The 17,042-nt window shown below is 36.6% G+C and overlaps 1 long non-coding RNA gene across 1 annotated transcript; it reads left to right on the top strand.

Annotated features, from left to right (window-relative positions):
• Positions 1-1,454: 1,454 nt before the first annotated feature.
• Positions 1,455-3,710, top strand: LOC140867025 (uncharacterized). The gene is made up of 2 exons (XR_012145021.1): positions 1,455-1,849; positions 3,473-3,710. It is a non-coding gene; the product is annotated as an uncharacterized lncRNA (long non-coding RNA).
• The last annotated feature ends 13,332 nt before the right edge of the window (positions 3,711-17,042 follow it).

The following is a 17,042-nucleotide window of genomic DNA, read 5'->3' as shown; positions in this document are numbered from 1 at the left end:
TATAGTCCCTTAGCTCTCCTATTTAGAAAAAAAAATTTAGAGTTTAGTCGCTAATTAATTTGAGGACTTATGAATTTCTTAAGAGCTTGGGTTGTATATTATATGAGTTAAGTTTAATTAGTAAATAGACGTTAAGCATAGCTTCGATTATTATAATGTTTTTAAGTTATGTTCGAGGTCGACATAAACTATTTATTGGTTTAATGGACTATATTGCTTGAAATCCCGACGTAGGATATAAGGTTAGCAAAATATAGGTTGTGCAATAACATAAAAGTCTAAGAATTTTTAAGTTGTAGAACTTATAAGTTGCAATAAGATGACGTTTCTGAGTTTGTAAATTTAGATTGGTAGTAAATTTGAGGAGTGATAGAATTTCATTGAGGATAGGACCACTTAGGAAGATGTAAGAATTGTAACTTTTATATTGGAATAAGAGTTAGTCAGGTCCTTGATGATATAGATATCAGTAAGCATCAGAGTGCGCAGCGAAAGCTGATTTAGGTCAACTCATGTAAGTGCAAAGTTAGAAAATTTAGTGTTGATCTGGTCTAAGGTATTCGAACCTAGTTAGTAAGACTTGAATTTCGAGGACAAAATTCCATTCAAGGGGAAAGGAATTGTGATGCCTAAAATCCAATTTACTAAATTACATGCATTAATTTAATAAATATTATGATTATTATTTTTAGATTTAATTGATTTAAATTCTTTATTTGAACTATATGCTAATAAAACATTTTTATTATTTATTCAATGATTTTATTTTACTAACTATTTAATTAATGTTTTTTTATTATTGTTTAAGTTTATTTTTCTAAACAATTTTATTGTGCAACTTATTTGTTTTTAATATTTTAAAATTTTAAGTTTGCTTATTAAAATGATTTTAATTGTTTAGGTTATTCTTTTAAATAACTTTAATTGTTTAGCTTAGTTGTTTAAATATTTTCGAGTGTCCAACTTATTTATTTTAAATAGCCTAAGTTTAGCAATTAATTATCTTAAATTATTTTAAATGTCTAGCTTATTTATTTAAATATTTTTTAATTTTAATTATCCAAATCATTTTAAAGATTTTTATTTTTCGCTTGTGTATTTATTTAATTTGCTTTTAAACGATTAGTCTAGTCTGCTTAAATTATTTTAACTGCTCTGTTAATTGTTTAAAAGTTTTATTTATCGCTGCGACATCAAATATTTAAAGTACTGATTTTTTTTAATTCGAGTATAGCATTTTAATCCTGAGCTAGTAAAATCCAATTTAACATTTTAAATTAAAAATTTTGAACTTGTATTTTTTTTCAGTGCAAATTAAACTCCTAAATTCTAATTCCAAAGTCTAAATAGCAATTTGGAGTTGTGTAATATTTTCCCTACTATTTATTTAACCCTGAAAAATTCCATTTAAAATACACAACCCTACTCTCCAATTCTACTCCCCAAAACTCACACACTCTCGCCTACACACATACACGCCCCTCACCATTCACTCCCCTGTTTCGTCTCCTTCAAGAATCCATCGGCATCTTCCTCTCTTAAGCTTCCATTCCTTCATTTCTTCTCCAGAAATTGTTCCATAGCTAACTGGTCGTGAATCTTAAGCTCATTCCCAGCTCGATTTCAGCTCTAGCTCCAGCCCTCTCATCGGCCGCCGCAGCTCCTCCATCTTCTTCTTCTCCAGCGTAGCTTCTTATTGGCGTACAGGGCAAGCTGGTTTTCTCTCCGTTAGAGCTCAAGTTCAGCCCCTTTCCAGCTCGCGTCGGCCATAGCTCAATCGAGCTCCTTGTTTCTTCGAACGACCGCAGCTAGCATTTCTGTCCCTTTCGATTTCTCTGTTTTAGCTTAGGCAAGAATGTGGTTCATTTTCCTTACCTCGTAAATCTATTGTGTCGTGTGATTGGTTTAGGGTTGCATTTCATTATTTCGAAAATTTATAGCAAGTGCCCTGTTCGATTTTTCCCCATTTCTGTCGTTAGTTTCATTTTTTTACATGCTTGTGGAAAATGAAATTTTAATTACTTGATGAAGTTTGGAATGATTTTGAGTTGAATTGTAGTTGGCATTGATGCCCTGTTATTTTAAAGAAAAAAATTTCATAAACTTGCTTATCTGTATGTGCTGGGTTCGAACAGTTTGTGTGGATTGTGATGTTTGGTTGGTGATTTAGGAACTACCATGGGTGAATGTAGTTCACATGGTAGCAGCTAGGATGAGTTTGAAATGGCTTGTGAGATGGGGTTGAAGTGCATTTCGAAAATTTGGTTTTCGGGGCTCGGTATGGATGGCTTGGTTAAGCTAGGTTTGAGCTGGGTTATGGGAGTTTTAAGGGGGTTTTGAGTGAGTTTAAGTGTTGGTTTAATGCTAGGATAATGTCTGGAATTTGAAGACAAACACCCATGTGTTTTGGTTGAGTTTGAAAATGAGGTTTGTGCAGAATTTTTGGAAAGTGAGTGGGCTGTCCGGAAATCATTTTTTTTTTAAAAAACAGGGGTGAAACTTGGGTTTTGTCCTAGGTCTAGGGTCGGGAATTAGTCTAGGATGTTGGCAATATGTTGGTCCAAGCGGAAATTAATTCGGTTAAGTTTTGGTCAAGTTCTAGGCATTTGATTATAGAAGTGTAGAATTTGGGATTTAATAAGGTTGCTGCCCGGAATTGAAATTTTTATAAAATGTTTGGATAGGAGTAATACCCCGAGGATGACTTCTTTATTTAGTTCTAAGTGTGTTAGAGTCGTGGTTTTAAGCAGAACTCTTTTTGAATAAGAAATGATATGTTACAAATTTTACGGGCAAACCACTCAAATTGTCCTAACTGCAAATTTATGGTTTAGAATTTTATCCTTTGGGTTGTTCCTAAATCACCATCCCGATCATCCATATGTGAGCCATATGCATGATTATTGATTAACATATACATGTACGTCATATTTACATATGCATGCTAAGTCTCATATTCAATAAAAGAAAGAAATTTTTTTGAATGAAGTGAGATGGTTGTGATTACATATTCATGTGTTCGTGTGGGCTGAAAGACGTTTTGGTCTCCCTTACCAAATTATTATGGGTTTCATTACCTTAGCATGTGTTCGTGTGGGGCCGGAGCTATTCTGGTCTTCCTTACCAATTTAGGGCAAGATTGGGTTGAGTTTCATCTCGACCTCCTTGCGGCATTGTGCACTATAGTCATGATCATGATCGAAATCACAGAGTCACAATCAAGGATCTAAGTTCACAGTTACAGATTCAGATACAGTTTATGCAGTTTCATTGATTATACATGACTTAGCCATGCATATGTTATATTCATGTTCTCTCATTTTAGAAGTACATTTTATTCAAACTAAGGGCACAAGATATTTTATTATCAAGCTATTTTTAATTTGTGCGTGCTTGTATTTACGTAGTACTCGTTACCCCCCCCCCCTATTCTTGCTGAGTCTTTTAGACTCACAACACTTATTTTTTTCAGATGAGGAGTATTTCATAGAGATTGAGGGGCAAGACTATCGAGCGGACTGCGATGCGGGCACGACACATTCCATCGCGGGCACAACACATTCCCTCTGACCTATGCTAGTCTTCTGCAAAAGTTTATTTTAACATTTCATAGTCTTTTATTTTGTTTCTTGGATTAATGTAAATGTAAAGATTCATTGATTGTCTTTGGGCATGGAAATATCAAAGTGTTAATTATTTTGATGGTTGAATTGTCGTATCTTATTCTCAGGTCTTCGTTCGTTTCTCGGTCTGAATTGTTTAGTATTGTTGGTTGTTTTATTTTTGACTGATGTCTGTGACAGGTGGGTTATAATATAAACAGAGAGGTCATGCCGAAATTTTTTTGAAAACCCGTATTTTATTTAGTTTAATTTAAAAGTTGTGTCAGGGTCGTTTCAGTTGGTATCAAAGCATGGTTCTGGTTTGGGTTGTTCCTACTGTCGGTTACAAGAAACTCAAGAAGTCTCGCCTCAAAGTTTGTAAGTTTTAATGAATTTTATATGGTAGTCATAATTGATTTATTATTTTAAATATTTTGATGTCACCTTTTTTTTAAAATATTTTCAAAACTAGATGTTTAATTTAATTAAGTGTGTAGTTTAGTGTTTATTTTTGTTTAAAACTTCTTTTATAATTTAAAATGTATTATTTGACTTTTTATTTTTGTAGCATGCGGTTTCATGTTAAACGAAGTTGGTGTACTAATATTTCTTCCATTTTTTGATAGTACGTGGATGTTGTTTGAGTTATTAGGTAGTGTTAACAATATTGGGTGAGATTGTAGGAATTTGTCGGAAATAATAAACTTGCGTATTAGAAAGTATTATTTGATCTGTCCTTGTTGTAATTTATTCTCTTAGGGATGGAATTTGTTCGGATAAAACTAAATGAATAGTTTGATTAGAAATTGATAGATGTATGTTTTTTTTTCAGTTAAATTTTTGAATCGAACTCGTGAGAAGACTTGGGATATGAGCTTTGTTTTATATTATTATGGATAGTTTGAGTTTTTCTTTTGTTATTTGGGGAAATATGATTTTGAGGATTAGTGAGTCGGTTACTATGAGTCTTTCAATTTTGTGAACTATTATTCCTATCATTATTTTCTTATTCTTCAATCGTGCTTGTATCTATTGCAACATATACTTTTGAGCATCCGAAATTTTTTTTGCTAATCCTTTGTTCATTTATGGATTTGTGTGACATTAATCAGTGTTGAATTCTGCCATTTTGGCAATGGTTGAATTCTTAATAAAATCTTATTTATATTTCACACTTATTGAAAAAAAATTTCGGTTCTAGAGCCACATGTTGATGTGAGTAAGATTCACCTCGACTTTCTTTTTGTGATCTACTTATGTTGTGGTTGACATCCGGATATGTCTTAGGACCGTTGTTTCCCCTGATTATTAACTTGTGTGAACCTCTCTCGACTGAAGTCACACTGACTGTCTTAATTGTGTTTTGATTGTTGAGCATGATTTCATTACCCATGGATGAATGATCAAGAGATTTGTATCTTGTCGACTCATATTCATTATTCATGGAGCCTTTATTATTATTCATTAATCCTTAGAATTTGATCATTAGTGAGTTGTTTTCACTTATCTAGATTTTTATTTTATTTTTAGCTTATTTGTTTGTAATTCTTGCATTATTTCATTTCATATTAAGCAGCATTACTTGTATGCTTGTTTCCTTTCATGATCCACCAATTTGAGAATTTGGGTGGAATATGGTTTCAATACCAATTTGAGAATTTGGGTGGAATATGGTTTCAACTATCATTTTGATTTCTTGTGTAAATAAGTGGTTCGTAACCGCATAGTAAGTATTCAGAATATTGGAATTTAGCATTAGTGATAGATAAAATCCTAAGTTATTGATGTGATCCTAGGAGTGACGACTATCAATTATATCTAGTTCTAGCGAATAGACTACTAGGTAGTAAATTAATTGAATGAGTTGTTTCAATTTTAAATAGGATCATTAAGAGTAAACAGACGACTATGGTAAGCTGAATGGGTGATCAGTCTCGAGACAGGGAAATAGAATTGTCCCTAAAGCATTTTGGGTACTTTATATCAGTGTTCTAAGATTTTGTGAATGTCAACCGATAAGACTAATGCTCTATTTACCCTAAAGCATTTTGGGTACTTTATATTAGTGTTCTAAGATTTTGTGAATGTCAACCGATAATACTAATGCACCAACTATGGGCATAGAATTATGAATAGATAATTATGAAGTTTTTCCGAATAAACTGTAGATTTATTTACCAGTGAAATGCTAAGGTACTTGAGGAACAATGAGTAAGCATTTACAGTCGAATTGCAAACTCTTCGAGGTGTCTAATTGGGTACTAAGTTCTTGAAATACGAATTCAGGTTGAACATATAATAATTTGGGAATTTTCGGATTTTCAGACTTGCTGTCAAGTTGAACTAGGGATTTGAGATATTTTTTTAGGCGGTATGTAGGAATTGTTTGGTACTTAGAGACCATCTAATCCAATAAGAGGATAATCGCTCGTAGTATATTTTGACTTGAAGTGTAATCATGGATTTCTTAGTCGTTGTGTCTGGGATAGAAGATGTGGATAAATTTATTGGAAAATTTTAATTAAGAGTTGAACTTGCGGTAGAATCAAAGACGCTAGAGATGAACGCATAAATTTGTGAATGGATATTTGGGATCTGTCTAGTCACCTATTTGGATTCTACATGTTATCGGATAATATCTTGGAACCGAACAACATGTTATGGGTATATTTTCTTATCAAGGATTAGATTAAATTTATTTATAAAAGTGGGTCAGATTCATATCATATCTTGAAGCCTAATGAGGTAGAATTGTATAGTCCCTTAGCTGTCCTATTTAGAAAAAAAAAATATTTAGAGTTTAGTCGCTAATTAATTTGAGGACTTGTGAATTTCTTAAGAGCTCGGGTTGTATATTATATGAGTTAAGTTTAATTGGTAAATAGACGTTAAGCATAACTTCGATTGTTAGTGTAGTAATCCATATTTTATTTTAAGATAATAATATGTTAAACATGATTAAGGGTTACTAATTAAACAAGTCAAGATCAAGAACACATGGTATGAGAATGAGCTAGGGTTTGATGGATTTGACCATGGGCTCGGGTCGGTCATGAGTGGCTCGGGTCGAACATGGTTGAGCATCATGATTGGCTGTGTGTGTATGGCTTTGGCTAGGGCTCGGGCATGGCACTAGGGCTCGGGCATTGAGCTAGGGCTCGGGCGTGGAGGTGGATTTAGCTTAGCATGGAGCTTGGTTTGAGCTCGGATGTTTCCTTGGGGCTCGGGTCGATCATGGTGAACCAAGGGAGGGTTCGGACACGAGGGGATCGGTCAAGGAAAAGCATGGCTCGGGTCGGGTCCTATGGTGCTCAGAAAAGTGAAGTGCAAGGCCAAGGTAGTGTTCGGTCAAGGGAAGGACACATTGTGTTCAAGTCGGGAATGAAAACTTAATCAAAATCAGAGAATGTATAAGCCTGAACCCTCCAGGACAGGCAGGCAGGTGTGTGGACGCTTGCATGAATGACAGTTGGCGCCTAAGCATGAGCTGTCAATAATGGTAGTGACTCAGATCAAGCATCTGATACGTGGCGTGCTTATAGGAGCTCGGACGTCTCGACGTCAGCTGAAGAATCCCGATCACCCCAAATATTTGTCTATAAATAGGAGCTGGGGATTCAGTTATTTTTCACATCACTTCCATCTCACTTCATATCTTTGCCCGGAAAAGAGTAGCTCGGGAGCTCGGGAATTCGGAAAGAAATAGCTCGGGAAGGAAGAGCTCGGAGTCGGACCAAGAGGCCAGGTCGGGTCGGGCTTGAGACCAGGTCGGGTCGGGAGTTGACCTAGGACAGCTAGGGGTTGTCTTTTTCTAGCTTAGTTCAGACTTCGGTGTTAGGTACATACACATTGACTGAGATTGTCAGCGAGTATACATGTGAAAGAGTGGGTGCCCGGTTAGCCAACTTGTGGCTAAGGGCTTTTATGACTCTATGTAAAACAATCTTTTGTTTAATATAATTTACACTTTTATAATGGCATTGACTTTATCTTTCTTCATATTGTTATATTATGATATACTATTGTTGTTTTGATAAAGACCTTGAATATACTATAGTGTATGTAAGATGTGGTAGCACATGGGGATGACTATCATGAAACACATCTTATAGTCACTGTATATTCTAAACTGTTCCTAGTCAATTGAGCCGTCCGCAAATAAGGATAAGGATCACTCGAGATTGAGACTAGCATTTGCGATGCCGAGTACCACGTTTCATTGGTATGAAACATAGAGATGTTCAAAGCATGCAAATGGATATTCATATGATGAATGATCGAACTACCCTATTCGAACTTTCCAAGTGGTTATCACTTATCGAGTGGATAAAGTCCGCGGTTTTGGTTGTACACCATTAGTCCTTATTACTTGAAACATCATTGAGACTCTATATGCTAGTACTGTACCTTGACTCGTTTACCGACTCTATTGGGGTCATCAAGTGTCTGGATTGGGTACAGTTACGACACATATATGAGTCGATGCTTTGTTGTCAAGGATTCACCACATACTTGCGAGTGTGGATATCCTATGCGATCTGAGGAGATATTAGTGTGACGAATCTCTGGCCAGAGTACATGATGTGCTTTAGGTTAATAGGTTATCCTAGTAACACATGCGATGTCACTAATAGATCTCCAAGATGTTATGCATAGTTATCGAATCTCGAACGACTCTCGATATACCAATGGTTGTTGATTCGATCGGGATATTTGGTTGAAGAGACCGTACTGTACGCTATCCAAAATCTACTGGTTCTTGTAGGCACTATCAGTAATACCTAGGGAATCATGGGGCGATGTTGCTAGGCGCTCTTACCATGATTCGATGGGTAAGTCGGAAATTGTTGTTCCGAGTCACAAGGAGTTGTGAGCCCACAGCTAGCTGTATTCCTGAACCATTGAGGGTTACACAAGTAATGGATTACTAAAACCCCGTAAAGATAGTTAAATTTAAAGAGTTAAATTTAATGAAAAAGAAGTTGGACTTCTTAACTAAAGGGAGTGAGATTTCCTAAAATGACATAGGGATGGGCATTTTTGGAAATCACTGAATTCGGATTCAGAAAAATTATCTTGACTCTAAAAGATGCAGAAATGGTTTCTGTGCATATTGGTGAAATCAGTTTATCAATCGGAGTCACGATGAATTTTATATTAATTTTTATAACAACAGGCTTGGCTTGTTGGGCTTAAGTTATGGATTGTGGGCTTTAAGGAGTTAGAGTCCTGATACAATTATAACTAGAAATTATCTATAAATATATGTGCAATGTTCGAAAATTGTATGCAATTCATTATTAGAATTTTCGAAAACACTACAAAATATTTCAAGAGGATTTTCGAAATCCTCTGTCCCTTTCGGAGAAAATTCGGCTTGTGATTTTTATGAAAAATTACAATCTGAATTAACAGATCATATCTGTTTATTCTCTACGCAAACTTCTGATTGATTTCTAGTGCAGTCAATCAGAGGGTTTTGTTTTCTATTCGTGGACCTGGTTGAAGAAACGTTCGTTCATCAGTTCCTGGGAAATACAACAAGAGCAGATTAAATTCTGTTGGTGTCCATAATCTCGCTTCGAGATTTTAAGGTAAAATATTTAATTGTGATTATTTATTTTACTTACACAAATTTAATCGTAAAAGTTTTGATACCCAAATATGGAATCGTTCCATATTAATAAAATAAAATTTTTAAACTTTCGCTGCACCGGGTATCAATTCTAATTGATCTGAACACCGATTTCCAACAGTGGTATCAGAGCCAGGTTGCTCAGATCAAACGATTAAATTAATCGATTGTACAAAATTTTTAAGCCTCGGTTTTTGAAACAAAATTTTTTTTTAAAAAACAAAATTTTTACGGGCAAAACACGGGCAGCGATCCGATCGCTGCCCGGGGCAGCGATTGGATCGCTGCCCAGCCAGAGCCCCGGTCGGGGCACGGGCTGCCCGGGATTGTCCCGGGCAGCCCGGAAAATTAAAATTTTATTTTTTTTAAAAATTTTGAATTTTTGAAATTCTAGTGTTTGATCCGATCAAAAATTGTTTTTGATTAGATCACGAGGCATCGGATCGAATTGTTCGAGTCCGAAAATTTTAAAATTGATTTTGGGATAAATTTGAATTTTTGGAAAATTTATAAATTTTATCCGTTAAATTAAATTTTATAAAATTAATTATTTTGGTACAATTGATGATAAGATATGATATTATGGATGGATAAGATAAAATATGATTTTATCTTTTAAATTATGATGCCTTTGCATGTTTATCCAATTATTTAATTATTGAATTAATTAATGGATAAAGGATGATCGATTGCCATGACTAATGTTTTAGGTGTATGTTAGGTGATTTACATTTGTCTTATTGTTGTTGGTGTTTATTAATGGGCTTGGTTTATAGCCCAATATGATTGTCATATGTAATAAAAGTGGGCCTGGTTTATGGCCCGTTCCCACCCCTAAAAATGTATCCCATATTTGTCATCGAAATTTATTGTAAATTTATTAGACTTAGTGGGAGACAAAGATTTGAAGAAATGGTGGGCCTAACAGACAATGAAGACCGAAGAAATGTAAATTGGAAACACAATGTAATAGGATTGCATTGCATACTTACATATCACCTAGGATTAGACTTAGACTCGTGATTGGCAACCACGGGTCGATTAGTTAATGAGATCGATCATCCTTAAATAATATATGATATTATTGATGTATGCATGTTTAGACTAAATTGTATGAATCCCGCAAGCATACATAAATTGCATGATGAGACAAATTTTCAAAATTAAAATCCCTCATTTTAAATATGATTTAAAATTGATATCAAGATTAATAAAAAGGGAATTTAAATATTGTTTAAATATTTCTACCTTTCATCAACGATCAATGTATGAGATGCTACCCGCGGATATGGTCCGGCTCATATTATTGGGGGACCCGTTCGTCGGAAAGCTGTACATTGGATCGACACATGTTGTAAGTTGGGTGGAACTCCCATGGGATTGGCTCATATTATTGGGGGATCCACATGGCGATCGTCCATCACAACTTAAAATTGATGGGTTATCTTGACGTGTCACAATAAACGGCGTCATATTATTGGGCCCTTATTGGACATGAGGTAAAAAACATGGGGGTTACTTTGGAAGTAATTGGGCTCTACCTTTTGAAAATTATGGTTGGCTGATATTATTCGGGACTTTAGTTTGTCAATTGGACTCCATGTTCCCACTAAAGAAAATGTTTCTCGTTTTCACTAGAGGGTGGTGAAATCGTCAAAATAGTGGGAGTGTGATTCATAAAATAAAATTCGCCATATTTTATGTCTTAGTAAATTAATTAAACAATCATTGATTATTGTCTGTTTCCTTTTCAGTATAATATTACAATGACTTCTCGCAATCCATTGTTTTTAATTCTCGAACAAAACAAATTGACTGGCGCAAACTATACGGAATGGTTCCGTAAGTTGAAAATTATTCTTACTTCGGAAAAAGCTTTCTACGTGTTAGAGAAGCCACCTCCGAAGGAAGCCCCGGCTAATACAAGTCCGGAAGAGTTGGCCAAACTTGATTTATGGTGGGACCATGATATCAAGGTCAAATGCTACATGCAGGCTTCAATGTCTGATGAGCTTCAAAGGAGATTCGAGGATGCCGTGAATGCTGCTGACATTCACAAGAACCTCAAGGAACTCTTTGGAGCTCAGTCAAGGTCGGAGAGGTATGCCACCGTCAGAGAGCTCATGACGAGCCGCATGCGAGATGGGACTTCGGTCCGTGAGCATGGGGTGCACATGATTGGGCTCATTGAAAAGTTGGTAACACTCGACTTGACTTTGGAGCATGAACTTAGCGCGGACTTGTTGCTTCTATCACTTCCTTCATCGTTTGACGGTTTTGTGATGAACTTCAATATGAACAATATAGAGGCCACCCTTGAAGAGATGGTCAATATGCTTGTCACATATGAAGCCACACTAAAGAAGGATAAATCGGTACTCTTGGTTGGCTCCTCTTCTAACTCTAAGAAAGGACCAAGTGGAAAGGGTAAGAAACGTTCTGCCCCGCCCAAGAAGATTGTACCAAATAAGAAGGGAAAGGCCAAGGCTTCAATTGGGATAAAAGATGAAAACGTTTGCCATTACTGCAAGAAACCCGGTCATTGGAAACGTAACTGCAAGGAATACCTCGAACAGTTGCGAACTGCAAAGGGTATGTTTTACATTGAAATAAATGTTTCGCTTAATACTTCTTCTTGGGTATTGGATACCGGATGTGGATCTCATATTTGCAATGATTTTCAGGTGATGACAAGAAGTCGTAAGCTAAGGATGGGTGAGACCCAGCTAAGGCTCGGGAATGGTTTTAGAGTCGAAGCCAAAGCTATAGGAGACATTTATTTAGTTTTGCAGAACAATTTTAAGTTATTTTTTAGAGATGTTTTATATGTTCCGGATTTGGTCAAAAACATTATATCTATTTCTATGCTTGATAGAGATGGTTTTTCTTGCAATTTTGTGAATGAGATTTGCAATATTTACAAGAATGAATGTTTGATTGGAAATGGACAACTTGAAAACGATCTATATAGCTTAAAATTAAAAGACGTTCCAATTAATTATGTTGATAAACCGGTAACAACAATTAAAAGGAAGGACGATAGTCAAAACCCGGCAAACCTTTGGCATGCTAGGCTAGGTCATATTTCCTCAAGGAGGATGAACAAGCTAGTGGGAGAGGGCATGTTTGATATGTCTGATATTAACTCTCTACCTACTTGTGAGTCCTGCCTAAAGGGAAAAATGACTAAATCTCCTTTCAATGGGAAACCTGAGCGTAGTCAAAATCTGTTGGATTTGATCCATACAGATGTTTGCGGTCCATTTAGGATTGGTACTAAATGTGGCAACACCTACTTCATTACCTTTACTGATGATCATTCTAGGTATGGGTATTTATATTTAATGAAATATAAGTCTGAAGCATTTGAAAGGTTCAAAGAATTCAAGGCTGAAGTAGAAAACAAACTAGGTAAAAGTATTAAGGCACTTCAATCGGATCGAGGTGGAGAATACTTAAGTACCGAGTTTTTGGACTATCTAAAAGAGAATGAGATTCTCTCTCAGTGAACTCCTCCTATGACACCTCAGCTTAATGGTGTTTCGGAGCGTTGCAATCGAACTTTGTTGGACATGGTTTGATCCATGATGAGCTTCACTGAGCTCCCACCTTCGTTTTGGGGCTACGCACTTGAAACGGCGGTATTGTTGTTAAACAACGCCCACACTAAAGCAGTAAATAAAACACCATACGAGTTATGGAATGGCAAAGCTCCTAAGTATTCGTACTTGAGGATTTGGGGATGTCCTGCTTACGTGAAGCAGACAGTGGGAGATAAGTTGGATAGTCGATCCACCTTATGTTATTTTGTAGGGTATTCGAAGAATTCAATCGGATATTATTTTTATCATCCTGCTAAAACAAAAGTGTTTGTTTCAAGGAATGCCACCTTCTTGGAGAAGGAGTTCTTATTGGATAAGAAAGGCAAGATGATGGAACTCGAAGAGATTCGAGAAGAATCCGAGATACAAAATAGTGATCCTACACCTCAAGAATCATCACAAGACACGCCTATTACTAGGAGATCCGAGAGAACTTCTAGGCCTCCTATTAGATATGGTCTTCTTCTTGAAGGGGATCAAAGTGAACCCGACATTGGATGTGATCCAAGAAACTTCAAGGAAGCGATTTCTGATGCGGATTCAAATTTATGGCTTGAAGCTATGCAATCGGAAATAGACTCGATGCATACTAACCAAGTTTGATCTTTAGTAGATCCTCCCGATGGAATTGTTCCAATAGGGTGCAAATGGATCTACAAGAGAAAGCTTGGGCCTGACGGAAAGGTATTGACCTACAAGGCACGATTGGTGGCAAAAGGTTATACTCAAAGACAAAGAGTTGACTATGATGAAACCTTTTCACCAGTCGCAATGTTCAAGTCCATAAGAATCCTTATTGCCATAGCAGCATGGTATGACTATGAGATATGGCAAATGGATGTAAAAACTGCTTTTCTTAATGGAAACATTAAGGAAGAGATCTATATGATGCAGCCTGAGGGATACACATCCATGGGAAGCGAGCATAAGGTATGCAAGCTTCAGAGATCAATCTATGGTCTCAAACAAGCATCAAGAAGTTGGAACCAGAAATTTGATGAAACAATAAAGGATTTTGGTTTCATCAAGAACCCGGAGGAACCATGCGTGTACAAGAAAGTAGTTAAGAATGCGGTAACATTCTTAATACTTTATGTTGATGACATCCTACTCATGGGGAATGATGTAGGGATGTTGCAGTCAACAAAGATATGGTTATCAGGTAGATTCTCGATGAAGGATTTAGGTGAGACATCCTATATTCTAGGAATTCAGATCTATAGAGATAGATCTAAAAGAATGATAGGACTCACTCAATCAACCTACATCGACACCATATTGAAAAGGTTTTCTATGGATGAGTCCAAGAGAGGACATCTACCTATGTGTCATGGAGTTTCTCTATCCAAGTCTATGTGTCCCAAGACTGACGAAGAGATAGAGAAGATTACACACGTGCCATATGCGTCAGCCATAGGTAGTATCATGTATGGGATGATATCTACCAGACCGGATGTGGCATATGCTCTAAGCGTCGCGAGCAGATACCAAGCCAATCCCGGTCAAATGCATTGGAAAGCCGTGAAGGATATTCTTAAGTACTTGCGAAGGACTAAGAATTTGTTCATGGTTTATGGAGGGAGAGAATTGAAGTTGGAAGGCTATACCGACTCTAGCTTCCAATGTGACATGGATGACTCGAAATCAACCTCTGGATTTGTATTCGTGCTCAATGGCGGTGCTGTCTCTTGGAAGAGTTCCAAGCAGGACACCACATCGGATTCCACCACTGAGGCAGAATACATTGCAGCATCAGCTGCTGCTAAAGAGGCGGTTTGGATAAGGAAATTCATCCAAGATTTGGGTGTAATTCCTGAAGCTGTTGGTCCAGTCCCGGTGTACTGTGACAACACGGGTGCCGTTGCTCAGGCAAAAGAGCCAAGGTCTCATCAGAAGTCCAAACACGTACTGAGGAAATACAACATCATCCGGGAGATTGTGGAAAGAGGAGACATCAGTGTCGAGAGAGTGGCCTCTACAGACAATATCGCTGATCCGCTTACTAAGCCCTTGCCAGGACCATTGTTTGACAAACATCGCGAAGCAATGGGATTACGTAGTATGACTAGTTGGCTTTAGGGCAAGTGGGAGATTGAAAGAGTGGGTGCCCGGTTAGCCAACTTGTGGCTAAGGGCTTTTATGACTCTATGTAAAACAATCTTTTGTTTAATATAATTTACACTTTTATAATGGCATTGACTTTATCTTTCTTCATATTGTTATATTATGATATACTATTGTTGTTTTGATAAAGACATTGAATATACTATAGTGTATGTAAGATGTGGTAGCACATGGGGATGGCTATCATGAAACACATCTTATAGTCACTGTATATTTAAACTGTTCCTAGTCAATTGAGCCGTCCGCAAATAAGGATAAGGATCGCTCGAGATTGAGACTAGCATTTGCGATGCCGAGTACCACGTTTCATTGGTATGGAACATAGAGATGTTCAAAGCATGCAAATGGATATTCATATGATGAATGATCGAACTATCCTATTCGGACTTTCCAAGTGGTTATCACTTATCGAGTGGATAAAGTCCGCGGTTTTGGTTGTACACCATTAGTCCTTATTATTTGAAACATCATTGAGACTCTATATGCTAGTACTCTACTTTGACTCATTTACCGACTCTATTGGGGTCATCAGGTGTCGGGATTGGGTACAGTTACGACACATATAGGAGTCGATGCTTTGTTGTCAAGGATTCACCACATACTTGCGAGTGTGGATATCCTATGCGATCTGAGGAGATATTAGTGTGACGAATCTCTGGCCAGAGTACATGATGTGTTTTAGGTTAATAGGTTATCCTAGTAACACATGCGATGTCACTAATAGATCTCCAAGATGTTATGCATAGTTATCGAATCTCGAACGACTCTCGATATACCAATGGTTGTTGATTCGATCGGGATATTTGGATGAAGGGACCGTACTGTACGCTAACCATAATATACTGGTTCTTGCAGGCACTATCAGTAATACCTAGGGAATCATGGGGCGATGTTGCTAGACGCTCTTACCATGATTCGATGGGTAAGTCGGAAATTGTTGTTCCGAGTCACAAGGAGTTGTGAGCCCACGGCTAGCTGTATTCCTGAACCATTGAGGGTTACACAAGTAATGGATTACTAAAACCCCGTAGAGATAGTTAAATTTAAAGAGTTAAATTTAATGAAAAAGAAGTTGGACTTCTTAACTAAAGGGAGTGAGATTTCCTAAAATGACATAGGGATGAACATTTTTGGAAATCACTGAATTCGGATTCAGAAAAATTATCTTGACTCTAAAAGATGCAGAAATGGTTTCTGTGCATATTGGTGAAATCAGTTTATCAATCGGAGTCACGATGAATTTTATATTAATTTCTATAACAACAGGCTTGGCTTGTTGGGCTTAAGTTATGGATTGTGGGCTTTAAGGAGTTAGAGTCCTGATACAATTATAACTAGAAATTATCTATAAATATATGTGCAGTGTTCAAAAATTGTATGCAATTCATTATTAGAATTTTCGAAAACACTACAAAATATTTCAAGAGGATTTTCGAAATCCTCTGTCCCTTTCGGAGAAAATTCGGCTTGTGATTTTTATGAAAAATTACAATCTGAATTAACAGATCATATCTGTTTATTCTCTACGCAAACTTCTGATTGATTTCTAGTGCAGTCAATCAGAGGGTTTTGTTTTCTATTCGTGGACCTGATTGAAGAAACGTTCGTTCATCAGTTCTTGGAAAATACAACAAGAGCAGATTAAATTCTGTTGGTGTCCATAATCTCGCTTCGAGATTTTAAGGTAAAATATTTAATTGTGATTATTTATTTTACTTACACAAATTTAATCGTAAAAGTTTTGATACCCAGATATGGAATCGTTCCATATTAATAAAATAAAATTTTTAAACTTCCGCTGCACCGTGTATCAATTCTAATTGATCTGAACACCGATTTCCAACAACATGTTTATATGTTGCATTTATTTGGCATTATTATGTGGCATGATGTATGTTTTATCGTTTTATATATTCATATATCATGTGCACATATATGTTGAGCCTATACCTTGTTATACCTTATTATAGAGCCGCTCAGCTCTATACTCGATAGTCTGTCACTGATAGTACCGCGACGGCGGGAACAAGTATGTCTGACTACTCTGGTGTATTAGACGAGTGTGGTTGCACCCAGAGG

The sequence above is a fragment of the Henckelia pumila genome, chromosome 4 (genome assembly GCF_033568475.1).
Source record: "Henckelia pumila isolate YLH828 chromosome 4, ASM3356847v2, whole genome shotgun sequence".
In the NCBI taxonomy this organism is placed as follows: domain Eukaryota; kingdom Viridiplantae; phylum Streptophyta; class Magnoliopsida; order Lamiales; family Gesneriaceae; genus Henckelia; species Henckelia pumila.
Note: the sequence above shows the minus strand (reverse complement) of the source record. Positions and strands in the feature narration are given on the sequence as shown.